The sequence below is a fragment of the Mastigoproctus giganteus genome, chromosome 10 (genome assembly GCF_048544385.1).
Source record: "Mastigoproctus giganteus isolate SK-2022 chromosome 10, ASM4854438v1, whole genome shotgun sequence".
Lineage (NCBI taxonomy): Eukaryota > Metazoa > Arthropoda > Arachnida > Uropygi > Thelyphonidae > Mastigoproctus > Mastigoproctus giganteus.
Window position 1 is genome coordinate 6,782,183 of NC_143584.1, and position 17,026 is coordinate 6,799,208.

Sequence of the window (17,026 nt, forward strand, 5' to 3'; positions counted from 1 at the left end):
GTCTAGTTGGAAATGTTTTCAACTGTGGCAGCAACCCCAAAGGACAGTTGACAACAGCAGGACCGGCAGAACACGGTAAGCCTGATAATCAGGGCATTACGACGCCAACGTCTGGGGAAGCCGAAATTCAAAAATTTTATTATAATAATATTTAACAAAGGTATCGCAAAGGCACCAAATACATTTCTGCATAAGGGCGCCAAAAACCCTAGGACCGCTTCTGGATGACATCAGTGTTGTCGTAAAATTAGTAGAAGGTATACTCTATGAATATTATAATGATAAATATTTTAATAATATTGTTTTTTAAAGGTTTTCGAAAACCAGAAAGTAAAAAAAATTCACGTAAAAAAAATCAAAGTGCAAATGGTGTATACGGTGCACTACAGCCTGATTGACAAGATATTGGGTTCCGTCTTTCTGTTAGAGACAAATAGTGGTCTATTCTGGTTGACGTAAAATATTATATTCAGAATTCCACATCAAAATATGAAATGGCCATCTTTATAGACTTCGAAGGTGCTTTTGACTCGCTCTCTTGGGAGAGCGCCCTCGAATGTTTTTGGAACGTCTCATACTCCTTTCAGTTGTACCAAGCTATCTGAGCCTTCTTTGATCACAGATCTATATATATTATTCAAAAACCTTCAACATAACAGGAGCTGTCAACAGAGGATATCCTCAGGGTTCTGTTCTAGGGCCGCTCCTCTGGAACATTACATTGAATACAAGACTAACCACACATTTTGAATTTGCTACTCCATTTGAATATGCCGATGACCTTGTCATTTTCGTCTCAGGCAACTCAAGGCAACAAATTCAAGAAAGAGCATCTCCGGTCTTAAAGGATCTCATCGAATGGGCAACTGCCAACAAACTTAAAATATCTCCATCCTAAATCAGGCTCGTGATCTTCAAAGGTCAACTAAATATTCATCGTCCTCCTATCTTGAAAATAGCTAACAAGCAAATACCATATGTCAAGCACTTAAAACATCTTGGTGTGATCATTGATGATAGACTAAATTTTACTCTCCACATAAACTACCTAATAGATAAAAATCAAGAAATTTACTATGGCTATTTATCGGATTGTGAGAACTGATTGGAGGCTTGGACGCAGAGTTCTTTTCTTATATTACAAGGCAATATCCATACCTATTGCAACCTATGCTGTTCCGGTTTGGTATAACAGAATTAAGAACATCAAACTGAAATCAAAACTACCCTACTTGCAAAGATCCGTGATTCTTACAATGCTCCGTGCCTGCAGGACTGTCTCAACTGATGCCCTGTAGGGTGTAGCGGGAGTATTACCTCGGACTTGCACATTTTACATCGTGCCATCTGCTACTTTAAAAAACTTCAAACCTCCATGGAATTTTGCGGAATACAGAATGGTGTCCTTGCAGACACCAAAGCTGAAAAAAACCGAATTTGTTCTGATTTAACTCATACCAGATGTATCCTTTACTGACAACAAGAAACATTCCAATGGTTCTCTCCAAAACTCTACACACCATTTATCACAACGACACATGGCTCTTTTAACTACAAGCTCTTTCCCACTCGGCTACGGCTGAATTACGAAATCACGATGCTGGTGACTAATAAAATACATAATAAGCAATACCAATTCTAGCCTTTTTTTCAAACTGAAAGACTGGAGCCACCTGCTCTATCACTGCCCTTTTTACGCTGACCTAGGGATATCCGTACAAGATCATATAAACACCTTCTCACCTAGCAATAAAAAACATCATAAGCAGTGCAGAATGCGAACGAGAGAGAACAAGGTGTACAAAAGGACAGACAGGGTAAGGAGGCAGGAGGGATTATGCTGTTAGTTATTAGCATTAACATTAGCATTAGTAGAGGCACCTGATGCAGGAAAGCAAGCTTATGTAGCATCACCCAAAAAAAATAAAAAAAATAAAACTATAAAGTAAAATAAATAAATAAAAAATAACCACTACCACTTCACCGCTCTGTTCGTTCGAAATACCTGTCCAGCTGAGCCTTAAACTTATTTAGGCTATCAACTTCCACGACAAGGGATGGAAGTCTGTTCCACCTACCAACCACCCGCTGGCTAAAGGCAAATTTCCGCACGTCTATCCTACATCTGTCTTTCCTCAATTTGAATTTATGCCCTTTCAGGTGATTATTCTGAGCAAGAGGAAGAATCCCATCAGCATTGAGCATGATCAAACCATTCAAGGCTTTGTACACCTCTATCAGATCACCTCGCTGGTGCCTAGTCTCCAGACACTGTAATTCGCAAAATTTAAGCCTTTCTTCGTAAGAGCACCCCTTTGTTCCATTCACTAATCTTGTTGCCCTTCTCTGTACTTGTTCCAGCAGCTCTACATCCTTCTTGAAATGAGGCCTCCAGGCCTGTATACAATACTCTAGGTGTGGGCTGACCATTGCCTTATACAAGGGAATAATCACCTCCTTATCCCTGCTAGAAATATTCCTATATATCATTGACAATACACCATGAGCTACTCTTGCAGCCCGTCTGCACTGCTCAGAAAACTTTATATCTGCCTGCACAACCACCCCCAGGTCCCTTTCATTCTCTACCACTATCAGTGTAGTACCACAGAGTTGATACGTTGCTCTGGGGTTGCTGTTTCCTATATGTAGTACTTTACATTTGTCAATGTTAAACTTCATTTGCCACCTCTCAGCCCATCTGCTCAACCTTTCAAGATCCTGTTGCAGCAGCAATGTCAGTAGTGTCCTTGACAACCCTGCCAACCTTCGTATCGTCTGCAAACTTGGACATTAAGCTTGATATACCATCATCAATATCATATATAAATACAGAAAACAATAATCGACACAATAGTGAACCCTGAGGGACTTCACTAATAACATTAGTCCACGATGAGCAGTGTCCATTGATTACCACTCTCTGTCTTCTTCCCCTCAACCACCCCTTTATCCATAGCAGCAATTTGCCTCCAATGCCACACTGCTCCAATTTCTGCAGCAGTCTCCCATGTGCAACAGTATCAAAAGCCTTTCTAAGATCCAAGTATATAATATCAAAGTTATTCCCTGCATACAGTTCTTTTGTGACTGCATCATAGTATCCAATCAAATTGGTCAGGCAAGACCTGCCCTTAACAAAACCATGCTGTGTCCGAGCTATAATTTAAGTCTTGTCTAGATGATCCTGCAGTGCTTCTTTAACCAGTGCCTCCATTAATTTTCCGGGAACCGAAGTTAAACTCACAGGTCTATAATTACTTGTGTCAGCCTTTGATCCTCCTTTGTGAATTGGGGTCACATTTGCACATCTCCAGTCCATGGGTACTCCCCCTGAGTCCAAAGAAGCTCTCATTATTATGGCTAAGGGTTTGCTTACTTCCTTTGCTGCCTCCTTTAATATAACTGGATAGATCCCATCCACCCCAGGTGCCTTTCATGTGTTTATTTTCAACAATATCTCCTCCACTTTACTCTCAGTTATTACAAGATTCTCTAGCTTACTGCTAGAGGTGAATACACCTCTGGCATTCCCCTCTCTGAATAACTCCTCATGTGTGAATGTCGATGCAAAATATTCATTTAATTTGTTAGCTACCTGAGCAGGGTCATCAACAGTTGACCCATCGATATCAAGTGGACCAATCTGATTCATCCCCTTCCTTCTAGAGTTTACATAAGTAAAGAACTCTTTGCTGTTTTTTTTCGCATCCCTTGCCAAGGATTTATCGTAATCTGCCTTCGCCTGCCTAACCTCCTTTGTAACTTGGTTACAGATCAACTTGTATCTATCATAGGCTTCAGTGTCACTTGTTAATTTGTATGTATCCCATGCATTTTTCTTCTCTGCCATATGCCTCATTAGTTCATCTGACATCGATTTAGGCCTAAACCTTGAACAATATTTCTTAGTTGGTATGTAAAGCCTAGTAGCTTCCTAGATAAGTTCTTTGAATGCTTCCAATTTTGAATTTGATGTTGGTAATATCATCAGTTGATCCCACTGTATAGAATTTAAATATTGTCTCAGTCCATCGTAGTCGCCTTTAGGAAAGCAATACCCCTTCCCTTTACCCCTAATGGTAGTTACCTCTTTGAGTAACTCCCACTTCAGAACACTGTGATCACTGCCACCTAGTGGTTCATTTATCTGCAGATTCTTAATGCATGAAGAATCACTACTGATAATCAAATCAAGAGTATTACTCCCTCTAGTTGCCTCCCGAACATGCTGATATCGTAAACAATCATTCAATAAATCCACAAAAGCCTTGCTAGTGTGTGAGGGACCAGCTCCCAAATTTCAGTCAATATTTGGGAAATTAAAATCCCCCATTATAAGACTCTCTGATTTACTGGCCCACTCTATTTCTCGGTACAGTTTCTTATTATACTCATCAGAGTCATTAGGCCTATAGCACACTCCTACTCTCAATTTTGATCTCCCAATGCATGTGTCACACCAAACTGACTCGACACTGCACTGTCCAGCGATGTCGACTGGCTTCACTTCCTTGGATGTTATGTTTCTTAACTAATAGCATAACCCCTCCTCCCTTCCTACCCTGTCTATTCTTTCAGTAGACATTGTACTGCCCAAATTCCAGTTCTGCATTCCTTATATCTGTATGACACCACGTCGCTGAAATCCCCACAATATCTGCCTTTGATGTTTTGAGCAATACCTAAAATTCATCATTCATCAAATTTATTTACTAAACTCCTAGCATTGGTGTACACGCAAGTATACATGCACCTGCTCTTCCTCTTAGCCACCCTAACACAACCCATGTGCTCACTTGTACCCCCATGATTCCCAGCAGTCTCTGAAATATCCTGCATCTTATTTTCCAGGCTGCTAGTCATTCCAATAGAAGCAGTGAAAGAATCATTTTCTCCAGTGCCAGTGGCTACTGTTAATCTATTTGTCCTTGTATCCCCCAATCTAGCAGTTTTCCGACCCACCTAACACTGCCTCGATAGCATCAGCAAACATTCTTGCACCCTTTCTATTTAAGAGTATCCCATCCCTGTAGAAGCAGTCTCTCCTGTTAACAAGTACAGACCAGGCTGAAAAAAATTCTCACCCTTGAGCCCTGCACAATCTTTCCAGGGCCGAATTGATCAACAGGGCTCTCATCATATACTCCCTCCTATCGCGTCTGGGCAGAATTGCAGACACTTTCAAATTCAACCCTAATTCACGGCTTTTTTTCATCAGTGACCTGTACTTGTTAAGTAATTCCGCTGGTCTCGTACTCTTAATATCATTAGTGTCAACGTGTACAATTATATCATCTTTTGTGCCCTTAAAAGATGATATCCGCTCTACAACGTCAACAACCTTTGCCCGTGGCAGACACACCCTGGTCCTGTTCCACCTATCCTTTTTACAAAGTATGTTTCCCGTTTCCCTGACAATAGAGACACCAAAACTACTAGTTCCTTTGGGACCAGCGCATTCTGCCTTGGGGGTTGCCGCTGTGTTGCGCGATGACCAAGTGCAAGCTCTGGCATTGGTGTGGGCAGCTGAGAGCTTGATGGGCCCCTCACTTGTAATCCTTCGAGGGTATCCACCCTATCCTTCAAGCCCTCATATAGGCCAATAACCACGCTGAGTTGTCGCCTGATTTCCTTACACTCCTTGCATCGCGCACATACAAAGACATCCCCCCATGGCAGTATCATGCCCCATAACTGACTGCTCAGCAAACATCAAGCAAATAGTGCATCTTAAAAGGCTGTGATTCATAGGACAACTGGCCCCCTCAGTTCTCCCCTCAGCCACAGCATTCCCATTAGCTTGAGCCTTTTGCTTTGCTGCTCTGGTTTGAGTCATGATTTCGATTTACTTTCAATATAATTTGAATTTCTGTACAAAATTTAATCCTAAACTTGTATCCCAACACAGTTATAACGCTATATTTATGTTTCAGTAACGAGTGTTATCTACGAAATATTTACGTTTCAGTAACGAGTGTTATCTAGGAAATATTTACGTTTCAGTAACGAGTGTTATCTAGGAAATCCCTTTATATAACTTCCGTATCAAGTTATGTATTAATTATTTATTTTTACTAATTATTTATGTTACGTAACCTAAGTGGTTATATGTATAGTTAAAAGTACAATTGAATTGCCAATGAAGTTGGACAAGATTAACAGATTTTACTGACTAATTTTCCCGTAACAATGGCGGCTGTTTACGAACGGTAAACACGTGGATTTGATACCCTTTTCGATACTAAGTAATACCTGCAAAATCTCTATCTAAGTTACTTTAAACTTAAGTACCGTAAATAGGAATATAAAGCTACTCTAGAAAATAAGTTAATATGTCAGTTTAAACTAATAAATCAGAAAAAACTTCTCTGTTCCAAGAGCGGCAGAAAGGCACGTCCGCTCCGGCAACCCTCGTCCTCAGTATTTCAATATGAAACACATAAAATCGAAGGAAGTGCATCCAGTTGATATGAGTGGAAGTGCAATGTTGAGTCTGTTTGGTGTGACATAAACACTGGGAAAGGGAAAATGAGAGTAGGAGAATGTTATAGGCCTAATGACGCTGATGAGTACAAAGAATAGCTCTGCAGAGAAATACAACGGGCCAGTAAATCAGAATGTTTTGTAATTAGGGATTTTAACTTTCCAGATATTGACTGGAACTTGTGGGTTGGTCACTCGCACGCTAGCAAGAGTTTTGTGGATTTATTGGAGGATTGTTTTCCAGAAGGAGTTATACCATTGATAGAATTATCAGCATGAATTAGGAATGCATGCATTAGGAATTTGCAGACAAAACAACCAATAGATAGGGTGATCACAGTGTACTGATGTGGGATTTACTTAAAGATGTAACTACGATCAAGGGTAAAGAGGATGGTTTTTGTTTTCGTAAAGGTGACTACAGAGGTCCCAGACAATTTTTAAATTCTATACAGTGGGATCAACTGATGATGTTATCAACGGTGAATTCTAAATGGAAGCCTTCAGTGACTTAATCTTGGAGGCTACTTGGCTTTTCATACCAAGTAAGAAATTCTGTTCAAGGTTCAGGCCTAAATGGATGTGGGATGAAATAATGAGGCCCCTGGCAGACATACCCTGGTCCTGTTCCATCTATTCTTTTTACACAATATATTCCCCTTCTCCCTGACAATAGAGTCACCAACAATAACTAGTTCCTTTGGGATCAGCGCATTATGCCTTGGAGATTGTCGCTCTGTTGCCTGATGCTCAGGATTGAGCTCTGGCGTTGAGTTGGGCAGCTGAGTGTTTGACGGGCCCTTCATATTAATTTCTTCGAGGACATCTGTACTACACCTCAAGCTCTCATAGACGCCCAGCAGAACGCTGAGTTGATGCCTAATTTCTAGACACTCTCTGCACCTGGCACACACAAAGATATCCTCCTTGGCTAGGTCATGTTCTGTTCCAGAGAATTCGGCAAATATTTCACAAGTTTCCCATTTTTTTTAGGCTGTGATGCGTTGGAGAATCGCCCCCCTCAGTTCTCCCTCGAATTACAGCACTTCTGCCACTTTGTGCCCATTGCTTTGCTGCTCTAGTCTTGGGCATGATATTTTAAATTAATAAGGTCAATAAATTTAATTAATTAATTGTCAATACTACGCTATCTAATAGAATTCTAAATGCAGTGATGCGTATTACGCCTACACGTTAGAGCTACCTAGTTACCACATTTAAAAATTTGAATTCCCTACCAATCTATACAAAAACAATGGCTGCAGGATTTGAACGAAATAACGATTTTTTATGTATATTAAGTAGTAATCTACAAAAACTCTTTATCTAAATTAAAAATAAAAATAACCAGCATAAGTATAACTATAATACTACGTATAAAGTACAATATAAAATAACAATTAGGTAAATAAAAAGGCAAACACTTATAAAATAACAATTAGGTAAATAAAAATGCAAACACTTATCCCTTTTTCGGGCCTGTGATTCACAGCTGTAATTTTTAATGAGAGTCAGCGCCCTCTCTGACCCTGAAGGGTGCGGGACTTCGTCCCCTTCAGGGCAGACAAAGATTGTAATGGTATATCTTCACTTGGCTAAGGACATATCTAGTTGTGGCCCACCTCCTCATGGTGCAGACGGGCACCGGGCACGCTTTCCAGGAGATCGCTTGCCTGGTGGCAAAGGGCCAGAAACAACTAAAGAACACAACAACACATAATATACACAAACATAACACTACACTTTTCTGGCCGCTCTACAGAGTTTTGTATCATAACAGAGTAACAGGGTGGTGATGAACTTATGTTCCTGGAGTCGCTATACAGAAGATACTATACATGTCTACATGTTTACATTGGCCAGCACTGCTTGTAATGGTTAGTCTCCTGAAACTGCTTTCGTAAACTATTTATTAGGGTCACCCGGAAAGTTATTTGATCTACCCATGTGTATTGTATCTTGTGTTTAACAAAACAGGCAAATCTGGTCGATTTGCCTTTTTTGTTAAAAGTAAAACCCCGGTTTCTGGGGAAACCGCTTGACACCTTAAGCCAACATACCACCACCGCCTTGCGACTCGGGGGCTTCAAGTCGTACAACGGGCCGCCATCTCAAAGAATTATCTCTCGATGATGGCTTGCCATCTGAGTACCGGAAATGTGGCTATCCCACTGAGCAAGCCAAAAAAAAAAAAAAAAAAAAAACAGTAATGAAGGGATGTAGTCGCAATCAGTGTTTTTATAGGCATGTATAATTTGCATAATGTGCGGCCCTGTAAGGTGGTAGTCCATTTTTATTGGATACTCCCAGTTTCCATGCCAGCATAGCTATTATATCAAATATTCACCTTCAGTAACACTATTGGTAATAAAATTCATGAAAAACATTTCGTTTGTTAATTTTTTAGCAGTGTTAAAAATACAAGAAACTGTTAATTTTTTAAAACATTGGACGATTTTTTTTCAACTTCAACTTTGTTATTTATGGAATAGCGCCATCCATCAGCGGGTCTGGGCAATGAACATACCGCAAGAGCTGGTTTTTTTACAGAGTGTTATTTGGAAACGTGGATCGATTAGAACTTGATCGCAATTCATATGATAATATAAAATTGAAAATTACTCTTCTAGGAATTTCAAGGTAGATATACATTAAGAAAAAGACAGTTGTATTGTGGATGAAATAAAAAAAATTAATTGTACATATTAAGAATATTCGCAGGTGTGGGTATCTTTTAACTTTTTTAGTTGATTCAATTATATCTCGATATCTGTGAGCGTTTATTAAAATTTGGTAAATAGTAAGTTTGGTTTAATTATTGTTTATAGGTGACGTATATTAATCGCGCTTTTTTTTTTTTTTTTTTGCTAATTGAAGGGAAGTCTGGAGGTTGAGTTGGTAGTAGTGGCAAATGATGCAAGAAAGCAAGCCGGGGGAAACACACGTCATCGTATAGAGGAGTGGGGAAGATATGAAAAGGAAAAGGTGGGATCATTGAGGATGTTTACAAGAGGAGTATGCTGGTTGTCGATGCATTCGCCAGAGTACTTTCGTGGATTTATTGGATGATTGTTTTCTGCAGCAGCACGTTGGAGAGGCAACCAGAGATGGTAATTACTCTTGATCAGGTTATAAGCAGTGATTATTCGTGTATTAAGAATTTGCAGATAAAGGAACCACTAGGTGGCAGTGATCACAGTGAACTGACGTGGGATTTACTTAAGATATAAATACCATCAGGGGTATAGGAAAGGGTTTTTGCTTCTGTAAAGGTGACTACAGTGGTCTCAGACAGTTTTTAAATTCTGTATAATGGGACCAACTGATGATGTTACCAACAGGAAATTCTAAGTGGGTAGCATTCATGGAACTAATCGGGGAAGCTACTAGGCTTTTCATACCGATATTGTTCAAAGTTTAAGTCACAAAGGAGGTTAGGCAAGTGAAGGCAGATTACGAGAAATCTTTGGAAAAGGATGCTAAGAAAAACAGCAAAGACTTCTTTACTTATATGAACTCTAGAAGGAAGGGGCTGAATCAGATTGGTCCACTTGATATCGATGGTTCGACTGTTGATGATCCTGCTCAGATAGCTGATAATCTGAACGAGTGTTCTGCCTCTATATTCACACATCAGGAATTATTAAGGAAGGAAAATGCCAGAAGTTTATCATACTGTAACAGGGTGCTTAATGATTTTGTAATAACTGAGAGCAAAGTGGAGGAGAAATTGTTGAAGTTAAACATAAGAATGGCACCTGAGGCAGATGGGGTCTATCCAGTTATATTAAAGGTGGCGGCAAAGGAAGTAAGCAAACCCTTACCCATAATTATGAGAGCATCCTTGGACTCAGGGGGAGTCCCCACAGACTAGAGATGTGCAAATGTATCCCCAATTCACAAAGGGGAATCTAAGGGTAACACAAGTAATTACAGACCAGTTTGTTTAACCTCTGGTGTGGGGAAAATAATGGGGACTGGTTAAAGATGCATTGCAGGATCATCTTGACAAGACTGCAGTAATAATTCAAACACAGTGTGGGTTTGTTAAGGGAAAGTCTTGTCTGGCAAATTTAATTGGATACTATGATGTGGTTACAAAGGAACTGGATGAAAAAAAAATTTTTTGATATCATATACCTGGATTTCGGGAAAGCTATTGACACTGTTGTGCATGGAAGACTACTGTACAAATTGGAGCAATATGGTATTAAAGGTAAGTTGCTACAATGGATAAAATGGTGGTTGAGTGGGAGAAGACAGAGAGTGATAATTAATGGACACTACTCTTCATGGACTAATGTTATTAGTGGAGTCCCCCAGGGTTTGGTGTTGAGTCCACTGTTGATTTGTATATTTATCAAATTCAAATTATTTATTAGGGTCACCTGTAATTGATTACATCTACCCATGTGTTTTGTGTCTGCAAATTGCGTGTGTTCTCTGGTCAATTTGCCTGTTCTGCTGGACGAAAAACCCTATTTTCTGGAAAAAAAAACCTTACTATCTATGCTTGAGATTGACTAACTCAGCCACGGAGTGAAAAGAACCCATTAAAGTTCCTCCCATCATCGACGGGATTCGAACCCTGGCCTTTTCCACCCAGTGTGGGGGAGGACTGTGATGATACCATTGTGCTACCCACGCAGACAGTCATATAGTCTGGATGGTCATGGAGTATTGTCAATGATATACAGGAATTTTGCTAGAAGGGAAAAGGAGGTGATTATCCCTTTGTATAAGGCAGTGGTCAAGCCTCCCTGAAATGTTACCACCTTGTCACGGTGAGGAGGCTTGAGTATCCCGATGACCCAGAGAGCTGTACTGGGGGTAGCTAGATTACTGGTAGGGCCCCCCCCTAGCCAGACAAGTCAAAGGGTAGGGATCAGACGAAAAGTAACATACTGGTCCTCCAGATTGGTGATTGTGCGGGAGGCTGGTTTCCTCTCCCCATGTAAAAAAAATAAAAACTCGTAAAACTCAGAGGAAAACCAGACGGACAAAGGAATGCGACCCGGACTGGAAAAAGGGAACAAAAAGGAATAACGGACATTTTAAATGTAGCATGGAACATAAGATGAGGATTAGGATATAAAGAAGTCAAACTACTTAAACATTTAAAACAGAAGAAAGTAAATATAGCAGTAATAACAGAAACAAAGAAAAAATTATAAGGTATGAAAGATTGATCCGTATACAATGATATACAGTGGAGTAGATCAAAAGGAAAGAGCTAGTGGAGGGGTAGCAATATTAATAGATCGGAAATGGAAAACCAAAATACAGAGCTACACATTTATAAATAATAGAATAATAACAGTAAGATTTAAATTTATGTTAATTTATGTATAATTATTTATGTATAATTGGAATTTATGCTCCAGAAGATGGAAAAGAGGAAGAAACGGATAAATTTTATTTAGAGTTACAAAATGAACTAGATAAGAATATAAAAAAGGACCATGTAGTTATTTTGGGAGATTATAATGCTCGGGTAGGGAATAAGCCAATAAAAAATATTATGGGATGTTATGGAGAAAATAAAGTAAATGGAAATGGATATAAATTAAGAGATTTTGCAACGTTTAATAATTTAACGATAACAAATAAATTTTTTAGGAAATGTGATATACATAAATATGCATGGTCGGCAAGAGGTACACAATCAATAATAGACAATGTAATAGTAAATCAAAAATTAGCAAAACAATGTCGAGATACTAGGGTGTTTAGAGGATATAATATTAATTCAGATCATTTTTTAGTGGCTTCAAAAATAGAGTTATAGGCTAAATGGAAGAAGAGAAAAGCTATTAAACAGGGGAAGGAGGAGTTGGGTTATAAAGTATATCTACTTCAAGAAGAAAGTATACAAAATTTATATGAAAAAAAGGATTAAAGACGAAATAAGTAAAAAATCGGAGAGAGAACAAATAGAAGAATGGAATAATATACGAAATATAATTCAAAAGATAGCAAAAGAGACACTAGGACAATTCAGGAAAAACTAGATCAGAAATGGAACTGTGCTCCCCCTCTTCTTATAGAAGAGGGGGGGTAAAGATATGGAATGAAGAAATAGCTAAAGCAGTACAAGGTAAACAAGATAAATATCTTAAATATATACAAAACGGGACAAGTGAGAATGAAGAAATATATAAATAAGAATGCAATAGAACTAAAGATATAATAAGGAAGGCTAAAGCAGAGTCATGGGATAGATTTATAAGCACAGTAGAACATGATGTTCATGGAAGACAAAATTTGGCGTATAAAATGATGAAACACTTAAATAGCACAGAGAAAGACACTTCAAGAATAAATATAATAATGGAAGAACAATGGAAAAAAACATTATGAAGAATTGTGGAAAGACCCAACATATCAAACAGAAGAGATACAGTTAGACCCAGTTAGCGACATAGATCCAATAACGAAGGAAGAATTGGAAAAGGCATTGAAAGCTACAAAAAATAGGAAAGCAGTAGGAATGGATGGTATAAATGCAGAACTAATCAAGTATGGAGGAAGTTTTTTAAAAGACAGGATACTAAATTTATTTAATAAATGTTGGGAACAATATAAAATACCAGAAGAATGGAAGATAGCAAAAATTATTTCAATATTTTAAAAAGGAAATAGAAATGATACAAAGAATTATAGAGGGATTAGCATACTAAATACAGTATATAAAATGTATAGCTAAATAATAGAATTAAAATTATCCCTGATGAAATATTAATAGAAGAACAGGCAGGATTTAGAAAAGGAAGATCATGTACAGATAGTATATTTATATTAAAACAAATAATAGAAAAACAAAAAGAGTTTATTATTAGCCATAAGGTGCCAGGGAGCATGAGGCTTATGATGCACCAGCCAAAAAAAATCCCATCTGAGAGAGAGAGAAGTAGAAGGGAATCACCAAGAAAGCAAGAAAGAAGAATGATGATAGTTTAATTTAGAAACGCATTTAGCATTTGTAGATTATTAAAAAGCATTTGATCGAGTAAACAGATGAAAACTATAGGACATACTGAGTAATAAAGGATAACAAAAGTATCTTACAAAAATAGTTTATATCAAGGAACAAAAATAGTAATAGATACACTTAATAAATTAACAGAAGAAAGTATAATAAATCAAGGAGTTAGACAGGAATGTATCTTGTCACCAACGCTGTTTAACATATATATCGAGGATATGATATGTAAATGGAAAGAAGAAATTAATACAGGTATATATTTAAATACAAAGAGTAGGATTAATACACTGTTATTTGCAGATGATCAAGTAATTATTCAAGATAGTGTAGATAATTTACAAAGAGCAGTATTTAAATTAAACCAAATAACAGAAGAATATAAAAGTTAAAATATCAACGATGAAAACTAGAACAATGGCTTTTAAGGGTTTCAAAAATAATAAAATATTACAACAAGTAAAACATTTTAAATATCTAGGATGTGATATAACATATGATGTTGAAGAAGATATGAACCAGAAATTGGCGAAATTTAAAAATATATGTGGAACAATAAAAATAACTCTGGCTAAGAAAACAAGAAAAGAAACACAATTGAAATTTTACAAAGTAATGGCAATACCAACACTTCTTTATGGTTCTGAAACATGGATACCAAAACAAAGAGACATTAATAGAATACAAGCTCCAGAAATGAAATTTTTAAGATATGTTAAAGGATGTACAAATTTAGATAAAATACCAAATGTAAATATTATAAATTAAAGGAATTAAAGATTTACTCAATTAATGGAAAAATTATAGAATATAGACAAAGATGGAAAGAACATGTAGAAAGAATGGAAGATAATAGATTCCCTAAATTAGCTTATACATATAGAGCAAAAGGAAAAAGAGACAGAGGAAGACCAAAGAAAAGATGGGCAGACCTCTTCGAGATCGGAACAGGCAGATTGCCTAATCCATGAAGGAAGATAAGATAAGGCAGTAGTCAAGCCACACCTTGAGTACTACGTACAGGTCTGGAGGCCTCATTTTAGGAAGGATGTTGAGTTTCTTGGGTGTGTACAGAGAAGGGCAACAAGATTGGTGAGAGGAACGAAGGGGGTCCTCTTCCCAAGAAAGGCTTAAGTTCTGCAAATTGCAGTGACTGGAGACTAGGCACCTACGAGGTGATCTCATTGTGGTGTATAAGGCCTTGAATGGGTTGAGTATGCTGAATTCTGATGGGGTTCTTCCACTTTCTTGGATTACGAACCTGAGGGGGCATAAATTCAAATTGAGGAAAGACAGTTCTAGAATTGATGTCCTGAAATATGCCTTTAGCCAGCTGGTGGTTAATTGCTGGACAAACTTCCATCGTGTGTGGAGGTTGATAGCTTAAATAAGTTCAAGAAGGAACTGGGAACTTTTAGAAGGAATGGATGTGTGAAATTGTTTTTTTTTTTTTTTTGTGGCTAATTCTACATAAGCTCATACGCTTGCTTTCTTGCATCACATGCCTCCATTACTACTACTTGTCTAGAAGCTAGAAGTAGTCGGATGTAGAGTACAAAGGACAGGTGAATATAGCACTGACTGAGCCTGGAATAACACACAGGAGCCCTACCAATGCCGAATTTAGGTAGTCAGGGACCCTGGTGCACATAGTTTTACAGGTCCTTTTCTAATGTTCGCCAAATGCACAGGCTTGTAGAATATTTTAATATGAATGAGTTACGAAAATAGATTTGAACAAAAAACAGTGATTACAATAAATACAATTCACTTAAAAGTAAAAATAAGAAATGTAACAAAGTTGCATTTGTCATCCCTACTGAGGCTGTAAAGCATACTTCCTTACACACTAAATCTTGCCTTGCCTAGCACCTGTGTCGCAAGGTGCAGCCTGTATACTGCCACAAAATTCCATAGCTCATTTTCAGCTGTTGTGGTAGATATTAATATTGCATGTTCTTTCACAGTTAGCACAGTGATTACAATCACTGTGCTGTATGGGAAAGGCCTAAATTGAAATTCCTTCTTGATGGGAGGAACTTTTATTAGCTCTGTTTGCACGGAGTAGTAGTTAGTTGGTCTCAAGCAAAGGTTGCATGGTTTTATCTCCTACAAACTTTGGATTGCCGGCTGGGCTAGCCGGGTGGGTAAAGTGCCTGCCTGGCAACCCAAAGGTCACGGTTCGATTCCCGCCTAGGGCTTGGATCAAAGTACTGCAAAAACCTTGGGAGGTGCATTATGGCCACAGAAGCCTATGTGCCAACAACTATAAAAAAAAAAAAAAAAAATTTGGTGAGGTTCATCCAACAGACAAGCAAACTGTCCAAAGAATACATGCTGTTATAGACATACACTGAGTGGTCACTGAATTATGACCACCTATTTAATACTTCGTAGGTCCTCCTTTTGCCCTCAGTACAGCAGCTATTTGATGTGGCATTGATTCAACAAGATGTCGGAAGTGTTTGGGAGGCGTCGCAAACCAAGCTGTGTGTAATACAGTCAGCAATACAGGTATGGAGGTGATTGTTGTGTCCAGATGCCTGATGTGCCTTTCCATAGTGTCCCACAAGTGCTCAATGGGATTGATATTGGGGGAATTCGGAGGCCAATCGATATGTTGGAAGTCAGGACTGGGTTCCTCAAACCATTCCTGCATGACAAATGCCTGATGGCTTGCGCATTGTCATCTTGGAAGACACCATCACCATTCGGGAAAAAGTGTAACATAGCGGGGTGTACACAGTCACGATAGCGGAGACCACTGATACATTGTTCCACATGCACCAGGGGTCCAAATTCCTGCCAGTGAAACATGCCCCACACCATACAACCACCTCCACCAGCCTGCACTTTTGTTACCATGCATGATGGATCAAGAGCCTCATGTTGTTGATGCCAAATCCGTACACGACCATCCACGGCATGGAGTAAATAATGTGACTCATCTGACCAGCACACCTTCCAGTCTTCTAATGTCCAACTTGCATCCTCTGCACCAGGTGAGTCTTTTACACCGATGAGCCTTGGTTAGGAGAGGATGCCGTAGGGGTCGTCTGCTGGTATAGCTTATGCGAGCGTGCAATGCATAGTCATGGCAGTTATTGTTCCGGGTTGGCTCATGTTGTTATTGGGTAGTCAACTCTTCAACAGTGCTGCACCTGTATGAGTCGTCGGACCCGGCGCTTATCTCTAACATCAACCTTTTGCTGACCTTTGTAGTTTTGCCGTCAAGTCATTGTTTGACCATTTTGATGCCAGTCCTGGTACACTTTAACTATGGTAGCTCTCAAACATCCCACCAGTTCAGCCATTTGGGAAATTGAGGCACCAGCTCTTCGACCGCCCACAATCTGGCCTTTATCAAAGTCCGATAAATCCTTCCTTTTACCCATCATGCTCGGAATTTTACTACCTACTGAACCACTGACACCTTGACTATGCTAAGGTGTTAACGGGTTGCATTCAGTTTTCATAGGGGTGGTCATAATTCAGTGATCACTCAGTGTAATATACTAAGCAACTAATGTAGTAGTAGTAGTAGTGGCACATGATGCA

At 38.7% G+C, this 17,026-nt stretch overlaps 1 protein-coding gene across 1 annotated transcript in view; it reads left to right on the forward strand.

Annotated features, from left to right (window-relative positions):
• Window positions 1-9,010: 9,010 nt before the first annotated feature.
• LOC150078658 (bifunctional FAD diphosphatase/FAD synthase-like) overlaps window positions 9,011-17,026 on the forward strand; it is an 84,116-nt gene continuing 76,100 nt past the window's right edge. Inside the window, exon 1 of the mRNA XM_090382556.1 lies at window positions 9,011-9,126. The gene's annotated coding sequence lies outside the window, so the exon portion shown is untranslated. The remainder of the gene's footprint in view (window positions 9,127-17,026) is intronic.